This window comes from Solea senegalensis, linkage group LG4 (genome assembly GCF_019176455.1).
Source record: "Solea senegalensis isolate Sse05_10M linkage group LG4, IFAPA_SoseM_1, whole genome shotgun sequence".
In the NCBI taxonomy this organism is placed as follows: Eukaryota; Metazoa; Chordata; class Actinopteri; order Pleuronectiformes; family Soleidae; genus Solea; species Solea senegalensis.
The window spans coordinates 493,329-516,409 of record NC_058024.1 but is presented as its reverse complement, the minus strand read 5'-3'; the positions used below and the strand labels follow the sequence as shown (position 1 = coordinate 516,409).

Below are 23,081 nucleotides of genomic sequence, written 5' to 3'. Positions count from 1 at the left end.
AGAGACACTGATGACTGTTGAGTCAGAACATGACGTCCACCTCTGTCTGTCTGTCTGTCCCAAAACCTGGTCACAGATTGATGGTTAGTCTGTCAGTAAATTGGTCAGATCCATGACTCCCTCACCCTCTCATCAGGCCACATGTATTTGTCCCTTGTTAAAATTGCTCACATCTTCACTGATTATGAGAGCTGAGCAATGTTCAGCCACGATCCACGACCTTGACGTGCACCAATGTTGCGAGATAATCGACATTATTTGCTTCACTGGCTCCTCCGTATTAAAAAGCAGAGCAGAAGCTACAATTAAGGTCGTTCTAATTTTGCCGGTCCATCTACAACCCCGCGTGCTCTGAGATCCAAAACGGTCCTCGCTTAAATTTTTTGACAAGACAATGGACGTGGGGGTAAAGCCAGGCACATTAACCTTGTCCATCCTCATGGAGCATCTGCTGCAGGGCGTCCTCCATCACGGATGACCTTCCACCAGAGGCGTGACAGGTTCTCTGTCACACCTCAGCCTGGCAACGAGCTGTTGAGGAGGGGATGGAGTGTGAGCCCCGGTGTGCAGTTGAACTAAGGTGAACACTGTGTGCCACGGCACTGCGAGCTGCCAGCCCACCTGCTGACCGCGCTACGGCTGACAGCTACCTGGCATCGGCACGGAGCCGCATTACGCTGCCAGCTGCCCTCTGTAGCAGGACTGCAAGACTTTGGACAATTATTTTCCAGGTCTGTTTCTTTAAAGGAAGTAGCAGAGCAATTACACTCCTCATAGTGCAGTTTGTAGGAATAATATAGGATGTAAATGTTCAACTGGACCCAAACTGGTCTGGTCTGGACTTCCACAGTTCCCACACTCTAATTTAGACACCAGCAAGGAGACCACATTTAAGGTCTGTCAGCATAAAAGACATTCATGAGAGAAAGATCCAGGATGGTACTCGACATGGCGCCAAGGAGCCAACACCTGAAGTTGTTTAGGTCTGTGATGTAATAGGTCAACCTGAACGAGGGCTAATACTAACAAGCTGAGGGCGGGCATGTTGCCACCTAGTGTACTGGAGTCGGACACGCTTCATTTAATGAATCGATTCCCCGCCCGTGCTGGGACGAGGACAGTAGACCAATTAAATTGTGCAGTGGAGCTCCAGCTGTAGGTCAGTGAGCTTCAGTGAGCATGAAGACGAACTGAGCGTGTAGCCTGCCGATAAAAATCAGCAACAGGAGAAGAATGCAACGCAGTAAACGAAGGGTAACCCCGCGAGACGCGCGGCAGCATTCCACGTTCTTTAATTGTCCCTCTGTGGTTGGACGGTGGAGTTACTTTAGGTGCCAGACCTCTGTGCTCTGTTCCCAAACAGAAAGATGCCAAAAAGTGCAACAGAACAGATTGGTTATTTTGGTTATTTTGGCTATTTAGGTTATTTCAGTGTCTTTCACCAGCAACATCCACCTGAGGTGTAAAGCTTAAGCAAGCTGCCACACAGGTTATGTAAACAGTTACTTTAAATACCCAAGGTGACTCCAAGGTGGTGCCCACTGCCTCCTGTGTTCTGTGGGGGACTGTGGTGTGTAATGAGCTGTGGTGATTGATCAGAGGCTGGAAAGGGACTCATCAGCTGGAGCGCAGCCAGTAATGCCCATCAGTCAGCGTGGGACCGCGATCCGAGGCCAGCTGTAGTCAGACAAGAGCGGCAGGGAGCTCCTGCACCACACTGCTCACAACCTCTAAAAACCAGATCCCCCATCCTTTATTTTATTTCATGTTTCTTGGTGTGTGGTTTGTCTTCTGTGTGTGTTTATGCTGATTTGAGCCAGATTTGTTCAGCCGCTGCAGTGTTTGTGTGGTGTGTCATTTTCAGTTTGCTGAATAACTGTATGATTTGATAATTGCACGGAGCCACAGATAATAACAGCTGTGGAGAAACACACTTTCCTTTGTTTTTTTCCCTCTGTCGTCGGCTCACTGCTGCCTGTTTTTGCACCAGTTTACTTCTCGCCTCCATTGTTTTCACACTGTTATTGTGTGTGTGCGCGCGTCTCTGAGGGGTCCGTGTTCACCGGCACAGTAAGATTGCCTCTAAACGGGCTGCTGGTCTCTCTTAGTGGGGGATGCGGTAGCCATTATTCAGGCCCTGGCCTCCTCCCCGACAATCACCCATCCCCCATGACAATGAAGCTGGGCAGCAGTGGAAGCTCAGAGAGGCGAATATGACAGGCAGCATCCGGCTGTGAATATGGATGGCGGTGCTGCTACTGGAGCCAGAGGTGGTTGTTTGGTGGAAGAGGAGAGGCGGGGGCAGGGATGGAGGGGCGGGGAGTCACAGAGGAAGCAGAGCAGACAGACAGACTCCCTTATGCTGAGCTCTCCCTCTCGAGAGCCTGTAGTTATGCTTAAGCGCCGTGGAGCATCCACAAAATGCTAGCACTCAGTGACTGCTCAGCACAGGATTACACATCTGAGACGCAACTTGACCCGCGGGCTCGGCACAGTCAAGTGCGACTAATACAGGAGATAAATAGACAATGCTTTTTCAGCTTACCAAGATATTCTTGGACAGTGCTTCGAACCTTTGTAGTAACACTTTGGGGACTGACATCGTTGGTTGAGCATGTATTGATGCTTAAAAGCTGATACTGCCGCGTTTCAGAGGACGTCAGCTTAGGAAAGTGGATTTGGTGACTGGATTTGAGGACGCACTTTGGGAGTGTTCCGACCTGAAGTTAGTGCCGTCTACCTGTGATCGCATCACAGGTCTGAAGTGGGTCCCAGTGTTGCCTCGGTCTTCAAACCGAACCTCTGGAGTGACGGGTTCCCCTCCTCGCCTGAGGCGGTGCTGCATCAAGAACTACTAAAGGAGAAGAACAAGACAAACAATGAACAAGAAAACTCGCAAATTCTGTTTCTGGAAGAGGGGATCATGGAACTGCATCAAATCCATTCGTCTTGGGTTTTTTATCGGCTATCGTTGTACACGCGCACATATTTGGGTTGTGTTTACCCACAATGGCCTGCGCTGTAGTCCACTTCCTGCATTTGTTTCACTTGAACCAAGACCAACGTTTTTAGGCAGACCAGCTTTTGGTTGCTCATTCACGCCTCCCCAAACTCCACTCACACACGTGTGTATACGCTGATGTGGAACACATGTAACCCCACTCATACATGTGTGTATACACTGATGTGGAACACATGTAACTCCACTCACACACGTGTGTATACACTGATGTGGAACACATGTAACTCCACTCACACACGTGTGTATACACTGATGTGGAACACATGTAACTCCACTCACACATGTGTGTATGTGATGTGGAACACATGTAACTCCACTCACACACGTGTGTATACGCTGATGTGGAACACATGTAACTCCACTCACACACGTGTGTATACGCTGATGTGGAACACATGTAACTCCACTCACACACGTGTGTATACACTGATGTGGAACACATGTAACTCCACTCACACACGTGTGTATACGCTGATGTGGAACACATGTAACTCCACTCACACACGTGATGTGGAACACATGTAACTCCACTCACACACGTGTGTATACGCTGATGTGGAACACATGTAACTCCACTCACACACGTGTGTATACGCTGATGTGGAACACATGTAACTCCACTCACATGTTCACATGTTTGTGCGGGAAAAGTTTCCTTGAATTACGCTGGACTCATCGCTGCCATCAATCAGCACCTCAGGAAATCACATCATATTACTGGCCCTTCACTAATGTCGTTAGCGGATATTGTTCTGAGGCGAAGTGTGGACTCGCCCAATGTGATTAAGCCCTATGATGAATTTGCTCTGTTGTTTGGAGACCGTTAACCGACTAGAATGATTGACCTGAACCAAGAGCCTTCTGGGCATTTATTGATGTTCCCCAAGTGTTATTCCTTTAATGACTGCACTCTGATCACTGCCAGCTTTATGGCTTGAGGGAAGCCAAGTTAGACTAAATGGAGTTTTAGAGGTTTTATGGTCACAAAACAGTTCCAGGCTACTGTGCACGCGTGTTTTGGCAGGGATTACTGCTGCTGGAGTGTTTCGGCCCCCGGTGCCTGTTTTTTAGTGAATGTTTTTGATGACTGTGAGGGCTTTCACTTTAGGTAAAGGAGAGCCAAATGCCTCCAGGGCTCAGTTTCAGTTCATCTGAGGATGTTAGGTCTCTCCTGGGTTGAAGCTTTGGCAGTTTCAGGCAAGACAGAGTGGTCAGGATGCACCGCCGGTACTTTCAGTTTATTTTCAGCAGCTTTCCAGAGATACAAGAAAGAGGGGGAGGGGAGGTCAGAGGGTTGAGAATTACCCAGAGATTCAGAGTTTTTTTGTTTGTTTTTTTACTGGAAACTGTCCTTCCCTCTCACTTCTCCCTGCAGTAAATCATAATGTGTTTGTGTGTTGGTGAATGTACGCCCTCTTCCTATGTAGGCAGAAGTGTATTCAATCAATCAGTGGGTTATCTGAGCACAAACGCAGTCCCACGAGTCAGACAGACCCTTACCGCTTAAATTGATTCCCCTTGGCCATTTTGTCGGCGGCTGGGAATCGGGGAGACACATGCTCAGTGCAGACGGAATCTATATAGTGTGTATTTTAGTTTTCTCAACACATGTACGATCTGAGGCTTAAGACCTTTTTGCATGTTTCCTACTCATTCCTTGTTCTTCCTGTTCAATTTCAAAATAATTCTGTCCCTCTTTACTCTTTATATTCTGATTGAACAGTGCAATTATGTCTCACAACAACACTTTAAAATTAACACTACATCCCTCAGAAACCATCTCCACTCTCTGAAATCCCCGACAACAAAACAACCTCAGAACTAATGCCAGAGTCAGCAAAGCTCAGGATCTGTTTCTATTTTAAGCCTTTGTTGCATATATAATTATATTCTATATACACAGTAGATGCGCGGGTTTTTCCGTGAAGCTGTCAGCCAGAGATGTTCACAGTGCACACAGGGATGCGTGCACTGTGCTCTGCTGGTGTCCCCTCATGACACTTTAACTTTAATGCCTTTTTCATTTTAGGCCATGTTGAATTCCTCGGGGTTAACTAGTAAAACGAAGTAGACCTTAAAAAAGTAAAAAAATTGACTATAAAATATGATTTCTCATTTTATATTATACTCATATTATATATAAAACTCAATGTATTTAAAATGCTAGATTTGTTTTGTTGATATTAAATGCATATTTACGGAGGGGTATTAGGGCCAAATAAATAAAGCAGTATACATTCTGAGGAAACAGTCAGAATTCTGAGATTGAAGTCTCAGATTAGAGTCAGAATTCTGAGATTAAAAATTGGAATTCTGATTAAAAAAAAGTCAGAATTCTGATATTTAAATCTGAGATTAAAGTCAGAATTCTGAGATTAGAAATCTGAATTCTGAGATTAGAAATCTGAATTCTGAGATTAAAGTTGGAATTCTGACAGTTTTTTTCTTTACATTCTTTTTATTTGAATTTTTTCACATGAGCCTAATACTCTGTACAAACTATATGTTTACATAGTGTGCAATTTTATTTCATATATCAATATTAGCTGATATGCAGAGGGAGAGTTTTTGTGTAGTAAGTGATGTGTGAAAGCATAAGAAACTAAAACAGCGGCTTCACTGTGCTGCTATTCTCCTCTTTTATTGTACAGTTCACGGAGCAGGACGCCCACGGCTTCTTTAACCATGCTGTGGTCAGAGGATCCACAAATACTTGACACTTAAAATGATGAAATGCTGATGGAAGCAACTGAAAACCATCAAGCAGGAAAAAGAGAAAGTCGAACAAGCAGCAGATTCACCTGTTTGGTACGATCCTGTGGCATCTGTACGAGTCTCATTTGTAACGTGTCACTGAGCGCGTGGGAGTTTTTAAACGTGAGCCAGAGTTTGTGTCTTGGAGAGACTGAACGCACTTGGAGGACGAAAATGAGCCCAAACTGTCGAGATCTGTTCTTAATCTATGACGGAGCGCGACGCGGCGTCTGTTTAGTATTCACTTTGAGTGTCTGTTCTGCACCGACGATGCACTGACAGCCTTTCAACTGTTTTTGGTGGGGGCGGCATTGAAGATCCCTTTGCACAGTTGTTCCACCACACATTTACGTTCAAGGATCTGAGCCTGAGCATGGCTGACAATATCACTTCATGACTCACTGTACGCACAGTGGCAAGCCTTTGATCCCATCACACACACACACACACTCTGGCTTCTATGACTCGTGAGGACGTTACATTGACTTACATTGTTTTTCACGTACGTGTACTTTTACTTTGTTTTTTCTATTTCTATCAACGTTTACTTTTACTCGCCACATTTCCTCCAACCGTCTGTGTTTCTCGTTACTACCAAATACAGACATCAGAAGAAGAAGAAGACTTGGTATTATGGTCTGTATTTGTATAGTTTACGCTACAGTTTTCACACATTCACACGCTGCAACATGGCGTCAAGTGTCTTTGCTCATGGACACACGTGTAGACGTGCAGAGCCGGGATTTGAACCCACGATAGTTTTACTTTGAATAAACGTGACTTCAACTTCTACCAAAGTGATTTTCTGGTAACATACTTGTACTTTAACTCAAGTATCCCTCTTTGGTACTTAATACAACCCTAACTAACGCAGGGTTTTCTCAATCCAGGTCCTGTGGGACCTGCTTCACTGCGTGTTTTAGATGTTTCCCTGCTGATTCACATGGTCAAGAACTGCAGAAGCCTGATAACGACACATTTGAATCAGGTGTGTGCTGGAGCAGAGAAACCCTGTCCTAGTCCATACAAAATGTAATAATTCATGTTGTGGGGCCTTGGTTTTGACAGATTTAGGTCCTTAAAACATAAGTAAGACCTGGAACACACACACACACACAGGTCCACACAATCGGACTGCCTAAACAAAACCTTATTCCTCACCACAATTCACTCTTTCACATCTTAAACCTGTATCCTGTGATGAAAGTGAGCTTTAATGTGAAAAAGCTTATTTTAAATGTACTTAATTGATCTCAGTGCAGATTGACTTCAGATTTATAGTTGTGTATATTATTTTTATTGTCTCTCGAGCACTTTAGTGAAATGAGGTTGTTTTTGAGCGTGCTACAGAACTAAGATTTATACCTCAGCCATGTTATGGCTTTTATGTTGTTTTATTAGGGTTCGAGCACAAGGTGCGTAGAACCCTATTGAAATGGTAAGAGTTATTTTGTTTTATTTGTATTTTTGTCAGACCAAGGTCAATTTAAAGTTTCACTCCTGACTGTTTCACATTTAATCCACCAGAGTGAACGTTGTCGGAGTTCTCCGCTCTGCTTCACTGATCCTTTTCACTTTTCATGAAGTAAAATGACGTGATGCAGCTCGTAATCACTCAGACAGACAGACAGACAGACGACGATGACGACTCCACCTGTTTCTTCCTGTGATACAATTGTTTTTCTCTTAATCCTTTTACCATTTACTCACTCAGTCACATTGACTTTGATGTGAAGAGTGCGAGGGTGCGATGACCTTCAGCTCGGTCATATTCCCACATTTCAACATTCAAAAGACTCTGAAGACCCTTTTAAACTGAGGTCCTCCCTCATTAGGACCAGGCTTAGGTTCTCATGTGGACTATACTGGCACTAAAAGTCCTGGAATTAAAATGTGTTTCCTGCACTTGATCACGTGTAGACACACCCGAGACACATCGAGGACAGATTGTTATCAGAGACGCGCTGTGAACACAAGCGTGAATGCAACGAGTCTCCACACACAACATCTACGTTAGTACAGCTAACACAAAAGTGTCCTCTGCTTTCATTGGTTTTCAATGAAGACTTAGCGTACAGCTAACTCTGTGGTTGACGATACGGCGACACAGGCGACGTGTTTGCCCGAAGAAGAGGAGGACGACCGCGATCGGATAGCCATCAGATCTTGACGTGGACACGCATGTTAGCTACGGCTGCAGCTAACGATTATCTTGATAATCGATTATTAATCGGATAAAAATAACTTACCACAAACTTGGTAAGGGATCCAACATGGAGTTTCTTCAAGTGCTAATGTCGTTCTCTGCTGTGTCCGCCATTTGTCAAACGCACACGTCATGTGAGCTACACAAGGCATCGGTTCTCTTCTTCTTCTTCTTCTTCTTCTTCTTCTTCTTCTTCTGTTACGGCGGTTGGCATCCCGCTTGACGGCACTTACTGCCCCACATTAGGAGGTAGCAACTGTACGTGTAATAGTGTAGACCCAACTAATGGATTATTAGTTGCCAACTATTTTAATAATCCATTTTAATGGATTTACTTGATTAGTTGTAACAGGTGATGAAGCTCGAGGTAACAGGTTCCTGAAGAGGTAACAGGAACAAGCACACACACACACACACACACACATTGCATAGTAGTTCCTCTCACTGTGAGCAGATTATGATTTGTGGTAAACGGGGGTGGGGGGGGCGGCACACTAGCTGCTTAATGGAGTTGAACAGGATGGAGGAGTTTCACTCTCCTCTGCCAGTAAGACACATGACTGAAAGACAGGAAACAGAGGGAGAGACAGAGAGGGAGAGACAGGATTGCAGAGGAGATCCACTGGGATGTGTCAGATGATGAATCACTCAACGGTTCCTTCTCTAATTGGCTCTATTGAGTGCATCAGTGTCCCCTGTGGTGGGGGCCAAATGCCTCACAGTGTGTTTGCTTGTATTTGGACCTTTTTCTGGCATAAAGCGCTGACTTTGTCGGGACCAGTAGTCGCCGCGGAGACCAAAAACCTGGTCCCTAATGAGGCTCCACGTATTTTCTGAGGAACTGGTTTAAGTTTAGGGCTAAGAACTTAATGTAGTGTCCTAGAAAGACCTGCGTGTGTGAGTGTGTGTGTGTGTGTGTGTGTGACATTTGTTGACACATGAGATTTTTATTCCTAGTCTTGGAGCATGTGTGTGTGTGTGTGTTCTTGTTTTTGTGGCTTTGTGTGGACCAAAAATCGTATGTGGAGTGAGGACGCTTTGGCTGGTCCTCACATCTTTACAGGTCTTCTTGGGGGCTAAGACCTGGTTTTGGGGCTAGGGTTGGAATTGGGTTGGAATTTGGGCTCGGGTCCTCAGTATGAATGAAGCACAAACGTGTGTGTGTGTGTGTGTGAGAGAGCAGAACCAACATGTGTTGCTTTGACACGACTGACTTTGTGGTTTGACTTAACCGCCGGGGTGTGAGACCGCACACCAGGACACACCAGGACACAGCAGGACACAGCAGGACACAGCAGGACACAGCAGGACACAGCAGGACACAGCAGGTACAGTCAGATAAAACATGTTCTACTGATAATTCTCACCTGAATTCAGATGCAACAGAGCCGCCTGTCACTGCGACAAAAAATAATAAGAAAGAAATAATAATAAAAATCTGTCCCCACATGTCTGTCAAGTCAACAGAGTTGATTTATTGCTGTGCTGGTTTAGCTCTTGAGGAAATAAATAATAAAACACTTAAATAGACAATGAAACTATAACTTAGACGAGATCCAGTCAAATATTGTGCAGTGACGAGTGGAAGCGGAAGCTTAAAATAATCTACATCCAGTCTAGTGTACCGGATGTCAGTGACAGTAAGAAAAATGAAGAAATGGACTGAGGATAATCTGAGGATAATCCTCTGCTGTTACCTCTGAGCTGAGAGCATTACGAGCCTGCGTGAGTCCTCTCAGCCAGAAGGAAACCTTCAGAACTTCACAGAGGAGTTCCACAGGGAACAATGACGGGATTATTATTATTTGAATGTACCTCTTAAACACGCGGTAACGTAGCCTCGTGTTAGCTCTGCACCCAAACCCCTTTTCAGCCCAAAACGTTAGTGCTGGATTATGTTTCTATGCGTCGTGTAATTATCACAGAAAACAAGGCTTTCCCGGGAGAGTCCACTGTTGTTATTGTCCTTATTATTATCATCATTAGCGCCATCAGCTTGTGTGCAGAGTAAATATTCCGGCTCTCTCGGTTGTAGGACAATATCTGATTAATCCGGTGTGATTACGGGCGAGCATGGAGCGCTTCTCTGCTCTCTCTGCTCCGTAACCCGCGCTCCTCTTCATCGGCGGCCCCTCTGTCGTCGCTCTCCCGCGTCTTCTGCGACGCTCTTGAGTCTCTAATTAAAGCTGCTAACTGGAGAAGAGAGGGAAGCTCCCTGGGACGCTCTGAACACCCAGCGATAAACCTCAGTGGGACACTAACAAGAAACTTCCTTCCTCCATCCTCCTCCCCGCTGCTTTCACTTACCATCAGGCTCCACGTATTTGCTTTGATTATTTTCAATTACGCGTCTCAATTTGAGACCCTGTCAGAACCCCCACCTCTTTAAACTCCACACCCCTGCAGGTTTTTCCACGCGCTCGCACAGTTTGGATACGCGCAGACGCCGATGCTCTCGGTAAGTGGTGAATAATGGAGGCGACTGTCTTCACGCCTCACTCACTGTGAGAGAGAGAGGAAATGAGTAATAAGTCTGCTTAGACACGCACAGGCAATCTCCATGTCCCACAACAATATTCACATATTCTAAATTGTTTTGGCTGAAAACCAAACCTGAGGTTATATTATTGCAAAATGTGAAAATGTGTTTCCAATCAGAGTTGGTGCAAAGCTTCGGGTTACACCCGAGGGTCAGGGCCGATGTTTACAAGCCCATAAATGATAATGACAGAGAGGCAGTCACAAACAGTTCGGTCTGTTAGCATAGCATAGTTAGCCGTGAGCAGTTTTTCGTTCGTGTCGCCTCATTGTTGTTTGCTCTGTCTTCGTCCCGCGTCCTGTGTCGTGTCTCCAGTCATTAAAGTCTGCTGAGACAAGATCTGCTAGCCTGATGTCCACTGAAATGCTCCAGTGTGTTCACCAGCTTGCGTTTACTCTTTCTGTCGGCTGCTCCCAGTTTTTGCTGAGCAGCTAAATCAGCTTTAGCACATTAGAGCTTATTAGAAAAAACAGCCATCTGGACCCAAGAAACACACCAGTCAGGGACTCTGAACACACTGACCCAGACACTTCGGAACAATCAGAATCAGGATCGTTTCAGTTTTTCAGCTCTTTTCGTTTGTTGTGTGGTTCCAGCAGGAGATGATTCACTGGTCAGTTCAGAGGAGATGATTCACTGGTCAGTTCAGAGGAGATGATTCACTGGTCAGTTCAGTGTTTAAGAAGATAGTTTAATGCTGTGTTCACACGGGACGTGATGGGTTTACACAAAGTCACCGCACGGACACGAGTACATGTGATTTTCAGTGTGACTCATCTATGATCCCGTGAAAGTAGAACTGGAAGCGGTCCTCTTCCGTGATGAATTGGTGGAATCCTCGGCTTTTTCCAACCTGCAGTCTCACCATTAGATGTCACTCATTCTTACATACTGGACCTTGAAAATAAAACAGGTTTAAAAACGCCTGAAACCACACGACAGGGACGGACGTCTCCTGAGACAGAGGTGTCCAAGCGTAGGTGTGACTGAAAGTGGAGGGACATGCTACATGCTAATATGTAGTTTTCATATGCACAATAAACACAAAAAGAACTGTGCAGTGAAATTCTTACTTTGACAGAGTTTGTCACTCTCTCTCTCTCTCTGGAGTTTAAATGGAAAACTATAATAGATGCAGGACCCTTTAATTTATGCTGGCATGGTGACGACGGACAAGTGTGAATGTTGATTTATGCGCTGTGGCACTGCCCTGCAGTCAAGTGCCTTTGGACACAAGTGTTTCATTGGATTTCAGGAGTAATGAATATTAATCTCTCTGTGTGAGTCCTCTGGTTGCCTTGTTAGTGGAAGAGGTCAAAATAACAGGATAACATCAGACTTTTTTTTCTTTTTGTATTTGCATTAGGGCTGAACAACTCATCGAAATCTGATGAAAATCGCAATACGGCATGCTGTAATTTTCAAATCGCAGGAGGTGCAATATTTCTTAAAAGCCAAAATGTGTGGAAAATTGACCATTATAGAATGAATAAGTGTCCTGGACTATACACATCATATTCTACACACAGATCTGCACAAAACATCAAATTATGCAAAAAGTACCATATCAGGAATCTATGGAAGCCCATGGTCTGCCAGAAAAAGAAGAGGTAAGATAAAGCCTTGATAATAAAAATATCCTGTAAATTATGAGATTAAAAAAAATCGAAATTATGAGATAATAATTTAGATTTTTTTAATCTCATAATTATGACTTTTTTATCTCATAATTAATTTTTTTTATCTCATAATATGACTTTTTATCTCATAATATGACTTTTTATCTCATAATTTCAACTTTTTTATCTCATAATATGACTTTTTATCTCATCATTTCAACTTTTTATGTTATAATATGACTTACTTTTTATCTCATCATTTAGATTTTTTTAATCTCATAATTATGACTTTTTGTGTTTCCTCTTATGGGCTTCCATACGAATCACATCACATAGTAATTTCAGTCCAAATAAATTGCAGTTCGATCATTTATTCCAAATTGTTCAGCCTTAATTTGTAAATTTAAACCGAGAGTTCTTCGTTGCTTCTGGCACTTTAATCCCTGCAGGCTTCAGTGTGTTTTTACCACAGTTTGGCAGGTATCCTGATGAATGTGCTGCTTTCTGAATTGAACAAACAGACCGGAGGGAAAGATTGCATGTAACAGTAAGAAAGAAGGTCACCTCATCTTCCTGTAGTCGTGGAGTAAGTCAGCTGACAGGGCCATCATGGCTGCCACACCTGCTCTCGGCTCCACACTCATTTTGTCTGCGAGATAAAGGGAGGAAAAGAAAAGGAAGCGTCTTTGAACCTGCTTCCACATGTTCATGCTGAGAATAAGTTGAGCTTCCGGCTGAAGCGAGAGAGCGAGCGCGGAGCAGGGAAAGCGACGCAGGAGACTTTTCATCACTCATTGTGTTGCATGACTGTCCCGCTGCTCGAGGGAAGCGCCACGCTGAGCGCTGTCTGTTTGGCTGCCATTCGGAGGAAATTTAAGAAACATTAAAAATGGGAGCGTTTGCATAATGCCAACCTAATTTCTCCCCATTTTTTTATTTTTCATTTTTCAATTTTCAATGTTCTAACCTCCTTAGCTTCATGTTGACGTCTAATTCCACAAACTGCCACTTTCTGCCTCAAGACATGCTGTGGCTTCAAAAAGAGAGTTATCATATTTAACTGGTTTTATTATCAAAAATGAGCACCTTTTTATTTGCAGAAACAATTTGCTTGAGTGCAAGTTCTTTGAAGTGTTTCTTTACTAAAATCCTGGCCCTTTTTTGTTGTGGATAACGAGTGAAAAGCAACACCTCTTTAGTCATTTTGACTTCAATTTTAAATGTGGAACGTTGTAATTAAAGCGTAGTTTACACGGCAGGTGATATCCCATCATGAAAATGATGTTTTGAATAATGACTCGTCGACTGTGTCGTGCCCCGTTTCCTTTTGTGCTGCGTGTCAGCAGTTATTGCTCCAAATTGTTGTTCACCATTTAGGAGGTGTTGGATTTTGACTAATGAAATGTTTCTCTGAGTGGCCGCGCTTGTGCTAATTGCCACAGATTCCAACGCGACCCCGGAGTCACGACTAAAAGAGGTTCACCGACAGGAGACCTTCATTATTTCACTGCTCCGTGCAAACTGTCTGACTTCTGGGGGGGTTTTTGAAAAGGAAAAAAAAGAAAGAAATCAGTACAGAAAAGGTGAGAAGGCGAATGTTCGCCCGTCTCCGAGTCGTCCTTTTTCAAGGTGAGCTCCCCAGCGCCATCATAATTGAAAATTAAGCATTTGCTGCAGTATAATTAAACGGCAACCTTTGAACTCAGCGAGACCTCAGACACATATTAAGAGATTAGGGGCCTCGGATCTATCGACGCACACACACGCACACACAGGCTTGACAATGACACAGACAGCGACAGCTTAATTATTATGCTGCCTGAGTCATTAAAGCGTAGCCTCCTACATCACCTTCTGATTCCTACAGTCCAACTTCTGGGAATATCTAATTAGATTTTATAATGAATCATGAGGCGGCGTCGTGAAGTTGGTGGAAATGATGAGAAAGAGTGTGAAGGATGAGCAGAAGACAAGTCCCGGGGATTTAAAATGTGTGACCTCTGAACTCTGGATGAGAAGGAACCTGTGTTTGCTGTGGAAATGATATAGCGCCGCTTTTCCATAATACAGTTCTAGCCACTCTGTACTCGGCTCTGTACTGGGCTCGGACACGTTGTTGTCCATGACTTCATAGTTTGTCCTCATGCACAAACACACAAACACACAACAACACTGAACTAAATCATTAGAATCAGTTCATTAATAAAAAGATTTGTTCACAGAATCATTCGTGATTCGGGCTCACGATCGCCGGCTTTCAGCAGCGCTGTCGCTAAATACACCAGAATATTGGGATTTGGAGATTAACACATGTTTTCAGGGATTCTTAAGTCTTTTGAACTGATGTTGTTCCGTTTTGATTCTCGTGTCGGACGTCGCGTTCACTGACGACACTCTCTGACCAGGCTGTCGACGTCACATGTTAGTATCGGCTCAGCTCGCTTGGAACCTCGACAGAGCAGGTACTAAAGGAAAAAACAACATCCAGGTACCAGGTGCTATCACTGATGGAAGAGCAGTGGAAAAAAAGAGGGCGGAGTCGAGCTGAGTAGTGCTCGAACTGTATCATGGGACATTTGACTCACGGTTGGTGTTGTGGTTAGCACGCTTTGCCTTTGCAGCAAGAAGACCTGGGACCCTCATGTGGAGGATTAGCATGCAGTGCTAGTTAAGTGCTACGGTTGAGCATGTCAAGCCCAGCCCACTCTACCTCAATCACATCAGAAAGAACACTCAAAGCGACCGTTATTGTGTGTTATTGCTTTTCTCTGCAGGTTCTGTCACAATGTAGCGTTTAAGTGTTCACGCGGGAATCCTGGCTCCTTTGTAACGGGGCACGCGGCGTATAACTGCATATCACGCTACAATAACCTTTATCTAGTGTACACGGGTAAACTGTGCCGTGCGTATGGCTACTTAAAGCTGCAGTGTGTAACTTCTGCTGCCAAAACTGAGCTCGGTGCGAGAACACAAGGTTTGGGTCGTTGAAGAGAGTCAGCGATGCGTCAAATTGATTTCGGAGCCGCTATTTTAAGGTTGTTAAGAAAGAAAGTTGCTGCTTTACATGAGACAGAAAGTTCCAACTTAGTTCTCATTATGTGGTAGTATTTTAATTTACTGACCACCTGCTTCCCAACGCCTTGCTTCTAATTATCTGGCTCTGCAGAAAACGGTGAAATACTTTTAGAACATTTCTCTACAATGAGTCAAAGAATAGTCTTACATGTGGAACAGTAAAGACTGTTTTTCCACTCCTATCAGGTTGGTCAGTGTCATTTCTCTCTCCTTTAAATTCACCTTATTGAATTTCCCTTCTGTCTTACTCCCTCGGTTGTTTAAATAATGATAAGATGCGGACACGACATCATATTGTTAGCGTGATCTGAACGTAAGTGACTGCGATTCGTGTGCGACTCGCGTCTTCCTTTAAGTCTTGTGGGTCAAATAGACCTCGGCGAAGTAACGGCATCAACACTGAACCATAATACTCCCCTCAACTCTTCAACGCGGGGTGGGAGGGGATTGTTATGCGGGGGCCGCGATGCTTTGGAGTTCAGCAGTGGTTTAAATTGATTAGCACACAGTGTCTCCTTCTTATCCAGCAGAGAGGTCTGCATTTAAAGAGGAGAATCACGACAGCTCTTAATCTCGGCCCTGAATGAGGGCGGCGGAGCAGAGGCGATCGATGGCCTCAGAATGTAGTCTAACAGCCGCGCTCTGAAATATAAGAAGGAGCACAAAGAACACGAGCCTCGAGGAGACCCGCTGCGTCATTCAAGGCCAATATCATATGCTGAAGTCAGGAAATGTGATTTGGGTCCAGGGTCAATCTGGGAACGCTCAGCACTGCGTCGTGGACCAGACAGCTGAGCGGAATCCTTTGATATGGACTGGACTCAATGTTTTCACTGTGTCTCACACCCCTGTCCACTGCTGTATGTGTGTATGTGGCTGCCGGATAAATCACTTCCCAGCCAGCTTATTACGCCAAATGAAGGAATTCATCATGGTGACAGTCGGCCGGTGCGAGGCGTTCACTGTGATTTATCTGGGAGGAATTGATTGATTCATTAGTGAGTGAGTGAACGCACGGTAACCCCGCCCCCCCCCCCGCCCTCTGCCACATGCTGCTGTACGGTGTTGAAGGAACGTGTCTCCAGTGTGGAGATCGTAGCTTTTCCCTTTAGCAACAGACGCTCGCCGACGTCAACGAAGCTCAGCTCTTTACCTCAGACGGTGCAGTCAGTGGCCCAGAGCTGAGACATGCAGCCTAATTAGTTCATCCATATGCCTTCAAACGTTACGGGAAAGCGGCTCATAATAGTCACTCCATGTTAAGTTGCGTGAATTATGGCCGCGACTTCCCGTCGCTGAAGCGGAACGGACGTTTTCCACGGTAACTGGACGCTAATCATGGAGAGAAAATCACCCGTTTCACCTCAGTAGGGATGAGGTGAGCGTTCACTGCGTCACGCTCTTCTTCTACACAGTCAATTTTGTAGTTAGCGTTAAATTAAAAGTGTCAAAATTGTTCAATTGAACTCATTTTTGTGTTAACATCACACTTTAGTTTAATTCAAAGAGTTAAATTGACTCTTTTAGTGCTACTTTACATCACAAGAGCAGAGTGCAATGCAACAGTCAGATAGATAGTCCAGCTAAGGGCCATAGTCCGACTAAGACGGGCTATCGGACATTATGGTGAAATTCTAAAATGCCAAAATGCTGCTTTTCAGGTAAAAAAAATAGGTCTTGTTTGTTGAAAGACTCCAAAAAATCATTGAGACATGTTTTTTAATAAAAACGACGATCAAATGTGTCCTTTTTAGTACAAATCATAGTCCTATCATCTCTGACTCCCTGCAGGAAAGAGTTTCCATCATGAATGACATCGCTGTCATGGAGATATAATTGCAGTCTGATTTTGTCATGTGGTCACAGGAGACTCGTTTTAATACCAGGTGTGAACAGTTAAAAAAAAGGGCATTTGATTGAAGAGGTTTTCACTGGAGCTCGTTTACAGCCAAGAACTGGAATGATTGTAACTTCCGATGTTTTAGCAGCGCTGACCCACATTCACCGTCCGCTGAGAAACAAACAGTGTGTGGAGGTCAGTGAGAGACAAAGTCTTAATGAAGTTTTCATCTGTCGCGGCTGCAACTGAGGATTATTTTCCACATCCCCTCATCCATTGATTCTCTCAATTATGGAAGAATTGTAGTTGTTGTCGTTGTACACGACACATCTGTCATATTGGGTTTACGGTCATTTATAATAATGGTTCATATGTCGCCAAGATTATTTAAACCATATTGGAACACACTGCTTTTCTTCCGTTACTATGTTAAAATGTATATACAGAGGCTTTATTTCAATAAAAACTGTATTTTCACCAACTATATAAACACACCTGAGCAAGAAGTACAATTTCTTTTTTTAAATCAGATTGAATTTGTGAAATTTGGAAGTATGTCACTGTTTTATGAACAAAAACAGAAGAAAAAACATCTATTTTGTGAATGTTGTACAATTGTCGCTACTCAAAATGAATCATCAACACATAAAAAAAATTTAAAAACACATTTTTAATATAAACACACACCCCAGGATGTCCATATAAGGAGTTGTGTATTATTAAAACTGAGGGTGAATTCCAATATTATCGTCATTTAGATTATTATGACCATCATATTATCGTTAGCGTAATTGTTATTATAATTATTATAATTTTGTCATTACTGTTGACATCTTCTCAGTAAAAAAAGTAAAAAGTGTTTTCCAAACCCTTTCAAAAACAAAAGTTTCTTTATTTCTAGCGGTATCATGATCTGGATTGTAACTCGTGTGTACAGAATACATTCCCGACCCTCTTCATTCTCTTCCTCCGTCTCGTTGGCGGCGCCCCACAGCGTGGCCAGCAGGGGGCGTGTCAAGAAACCTTCCCAGAAGGCTTCATGCCAAAAATCTGAAGGTTATTAATTAAAATCTAAAAGAGAGGACATTTCCATGTTGGAAGACCTGGCATTTGCCTCGGCTGCGTTGACACTGACAAAGAACGACAGACACACGTTTAAATCAACTGCCTTTGTCTGGCTGAGATCAGGCGTCAGCTCACTGTTACACAAATGCCATTTATTTCCCGAACGCCAGTAATTAATGGCACTTGAGCGGGAGATAAACATGGCGGTGTCGCGTTACGGCGTTGGTGGGGATCCCGCGATCCCGCCATCTGTGTGTGTCCTTGAGAGGCGCGCTCTAATTCAATTTGGGTTTCTGAGAAACAGCTGGCAAACACTGTTATTGCATTTCCTCGTGTTTCGAGTGCATAGGTGTTGACACATCCGAGCAATAATGTGGAAATGAACGTACGAATGACTCGAGTGATGAAAATCAATCAAAACACAACGCACCGCGACAGTGTCAAGCGTTTAGGAGCATTAGCATGCGGCCAACGCGCCACTGGCTTCAGTGAGTTAATTGCAATAATTACTGCATGTGAGGGTTTTTTTTTTAGTCTCTTTGAAAGCTAACAGCATATAGCCACGTTTCTCAAACTGTGGTGTGTGTGCCACCAGTGGTACGTGAGCTTTCTCTGGTGGTACGTGGAGGAAAATCAGAAATAGAGCAGAGCGGAAACAATTACTCGATCAGCTATTTAGATTTTCACGATTAAAACAATGTTTCTGATCATTTTAGCTTCTTAAGTGTGAACATTGTCTTCGTTTCTTTGCCGCACGTAACAAAGAAATCACTGAAACTCAATCATTTTGGTTTGTGGACAGAAACAACACACTGGAGAACATCATCATTTCCAGGTTTGACAAACACTGACTCACAATTTGTAACATTTTCTGACATTTCACCGACCAAACGATTACTCGACTGATCGTGAAAATAATCGACAGATTAATGGATCGTGAGAATAATCGTTAGTTGCAGCTGTAGTTTGAAAAGGAGCAGGCAGAAGTATAACTTATATGTACCTGTACGCCACACAACTTCATTCTCTCTCTGAAAACGATGTCATTTGGAAGTAAGTTATTCTTGCTTTGAATATTATTGTTTCAAACTGAATCAGACCCAGAGATTTCTATTCACACCAAGTGTATTTTAAACATCGATGATCATGGTTGTTACTTTGAGAAGGCATTATTATTTTTATTATTATATTTAACCCGTACTTTGACTTGTATATAAACTTCATTTAACAATTCAACTTACAAAAAACACTTGAGCTACTTCATTCAACTGTTTACGTTTGTTAAACAGCTGCTCATGTCCCACAAACCTCACGTGCTCTTATCCAAAGAAACAGACACTCACTCACAGACGGTTTTAAAGAGCTAAAGACATGAACCTCAAAAAGGTCACGAGCCAGAACTCGTTACCGTGTCTCAAAAAACCTAAAAAAACAAACGTCGGTTACGCTCAAACACAGGCGGTGTTTTGTTTCTATGTCAACTCAGATGGAAGCAACAACAACGCGAAAGCTACTGCAAACAGGCTGGAATATGAATGAATGAATGAATGAATGAATGAGACCGTCTGACAGTGGACAGGTTCATTCTGAGGTCATGAAAAACAGCAATTCACACAATCAAGTTAAGTATAATTAGAGTGCCTGCTCCTGAGCAAGCATCTATTATAATCCTACGCATTTCTTCTTCTTCTTCTTCTTCTTCTTCTCCTCATTCCTCTTCCTCACAAAGTTTGCCGCATAACTCCTCCCACAGTTTTGAGAAAAACCCACACATCCTACATCGACATGCTCACAGTGTCGTAGAGACGTGGTCACAAGACTTGGGATTTCTCTCAACAATCGCGGTTAACGTTTTGTACTTTTTTAACGACGTCATTTTCTAGTTCTGAATTATTTTATCTTTCATTTCTGACCTTTACTTCTGCTGTTACACTTCACGCTGGACTGAAAATGACAAATATGTCGCACATTTAAGGTAAAACTTTCAAATGTTGCCCTGTCCTGAACCACTGTAAACTAAAAGGTTCCAAACACCTGGGTTTCCTCTGGGATTTCTTTCTTTTTTAGGCTTCAGCAGCATCAGCAGCATCAGCAGCTTCGGGGCCGTGGAGGTGTGAGGTGCGATCTCGTCAAAAACATGCGACAGCTCGGTCTGATCAGATGCTACGCGTCCACCGCGCGCGCACGCGTGTGTGTGTGTGTGTGCGCTACACTTTTGGAGACGTCTAATGAGAGACAGACACACACACACACAGGGACGACAGGCAGTGAGAAAAATGACATGGAGGCTTCTCAGACAAGCATTAGAGTGAAAGATGGTGTGTGTGTGTGTGAGACGCTGCTGATGAGTCGCTAACAAGCAGCTTTATCAAAGTGAGCTACGAGCTGCCAGCTGGGATCTTTCTTTTGACCTACCTTGGAGAGCGATGGATGGATGGTCAGACAGATGTATGGATGGATGGATGAACGGATGGACGGATGAACGGATGGAGCCCGAACAGAGAGAAATGGGGCGAGCGTCGTCTGAAGTGCTGTTCACACGCTGCGTTTCTTCGTAGCTCGTCTAAGCAGCTCGTCCCGTCTGCCAGAAAACAATCACTTATTCTCCTCTCATCACACACTCACAAGCCAGCTTACACACACACACACACACACACACACACACACAACAAGGACCAGGGACATGATGGATGAAGAGGACACACACACTGACTGCTGTTTTTGGCGTCGCACCAGAGCCACATCTTTGTATTTAAGTCAAAGTTCTATAAGGGAACGTGTATTTTTTGCAAGCACAATGTATTTGGGCTTACTTCTTTGTATTCTGGTAGATTATAATAATCTATAATCTTTAATAAAATAAAAATCAATAAGTAAATACCTGTTTATTACTACTTTATCTTCTATTTCCTCTAAAGTGGAACATCATTTACAAACTTCACATTATGTTCAATTTAAGAAGAAAAGCAAAGAAAACTCATTTTCCCATAGACTTCCATTCAAACGCAGTTATTTTTGCAACCCGGTGGAGTCGCCCCCTAGTGACTATTTAAGTTCTTTAGTTCATACAGACCAGTATATGCTTTATAGCGGTGATGATAAAAAAAAAACTGGGTCGGGACCCACAGATGGGTCGCTGGGAGATTTTTTTGGGTCCCCAAAGTTTTTTTGAAGTTAAGATTTACGTGTATAAGTTTTAAATAACATCGATTACATGAAGAACACATGGGTCCTTGAAGTCCTTGAAAGTTTGTGAATTTCAAAAATACATTTCAAGGTCCTTGAAAGTTTTGGAAAATCGCCCTAAACAGACGTGGGTCATTGAAAGTGCTTGAATTGTGTTTCAAGAAAGAAGTGAAGTTGGTATTTGAGTAAATGTCTCCCTGGTTTGTTACGTCGCCACCTACAGTGCCACGCCCTGCGTTGCCTGATGTACGTAGACCAGGACTACGCAGGACAAACCTGGAGTTATAATGACGGACGCCGTAAACGTGAGATTCCGTGCAGAACAATGAGCGAGTAAAGTTGAGCAAGAGAGAGAACAAATGACGACGTGATGCCTGGAAAATGAAAATTCCAACATCTCCATCTCACTAAAGACAAATGACAAAGACTTGATTTGACCAACATCCCGAAAAAGGACAGTCACCTGTCCAGACGCAGAGCGTGCTGCAACGCCATCATGGACAAAGACACTCTTACAGGTTGTCCTCCCATCTCGAGGTGTCTCTGCACACTCGGTCCTTGAATTTAAATGGAATTGGTCCAGGCAAGACCTTCCAAAAGTCCTTGAATTTGATGTCAACCAAGGTGTGAGAACCCTTGGAGTTGTCTTTGATAACTGGACACTTTCTAACTGTTTGACCAGCGACCGGGTCCAGGACGTGCCCTGCACCTTATGCTGTGTGTCAGCTGGGATTAGCTCATGTGGAGATAAAGACAAAAGATGTGGAGATAAAAAGATAAGAATTGTACAGTACCTGAAAAGGTGTGTTTTCTGCCGTAGATCAAATATTCTCTCTGTGTTAACACACTTCAGGCTTTCTCCAATTCATTTCTGTTTTTTCTTTGAAGAGAAATTGTCTCCGGTCTTGTTTTTTTCCTCCCCCTCTCGCTTCTGTCTCCCGTCACATGCATTAGTATGCACAGCCAATTCAGTCACACTTTGATGTGCAGCCACATGATTTCACAGTCCAGGCGCCTGGTGGCACAGATGAAATTTACAGGTATGTGGAGACTGATGAGCAGATCCACCTTTTCTTATTTCATCTCCACGCTGTAGACGATATGAAGCCGCACGCGCCACTGAATAATGGCTCTTTGTGTTGATACAAGAGTCTGGAAGTTTGACATAATAATAATAATAATAATAATAATAATAATAAAAACTTCATGGGAAAATATTTAATTCCTCCATGTTTTTCTTTACAATTAAATCGGGACTGAAGGTTGACCTTGAGACCGGAGTTCAAAAACAAAGTCATCGTCGATCTAATCTCGATAATTAATGGATACTCCAGCCCGTGTCGTTCATTATTGCTGATGATTTAATCCCGTAAGACTGGAGATGGCTTCTGGTGAGTGAATGACGGCATATTTCAGTGCATGATTGATTCCACTCTGCGAGGGAATCGCTGTGGAAGATGAAGTCATCACTCTCAGTCAGTCAGAGAAAGGAGCCAAAAGTTGGGAGTCTCTTTTTTTTAACGCACGTTCAAGAAGTGAATTCACTTCTTATTGTTGTGAGGTTTGATGAGAAACTGTGGCAATCTTTGCAGTATTTTCCTCTGCAGAGATTTATGAAAACATCTTTGATAAACACTTACAGTATCTACAAGTATTGATTCACAGAGACACAGAGGCAGAAAGTTTGCGACGGCGACTCGTTTATGATAAACTCCTCAATCGTTTTTCTTCTTTTTTTTTCTTAATAATGAATCATCTCAGTTGTCGATGTGATG

The 23,081-nt window shown here is 43.5% G+C and overlaps 1 protein-coding gene across 4 annotated transcripts in view; it reads left to right on the top strand.

Moving 5' to 3' along the window:
- LOC122768544 (chemokine-like protein TAFA-1) overlaps window positions 1-23,081 on the top strand; it is a 148,159-nt gene that overhangs the window by 71,115 nt on the left and 53,963 nt on the right. The gene's annotated exons all lie outside the window — the stretch shown is intronic.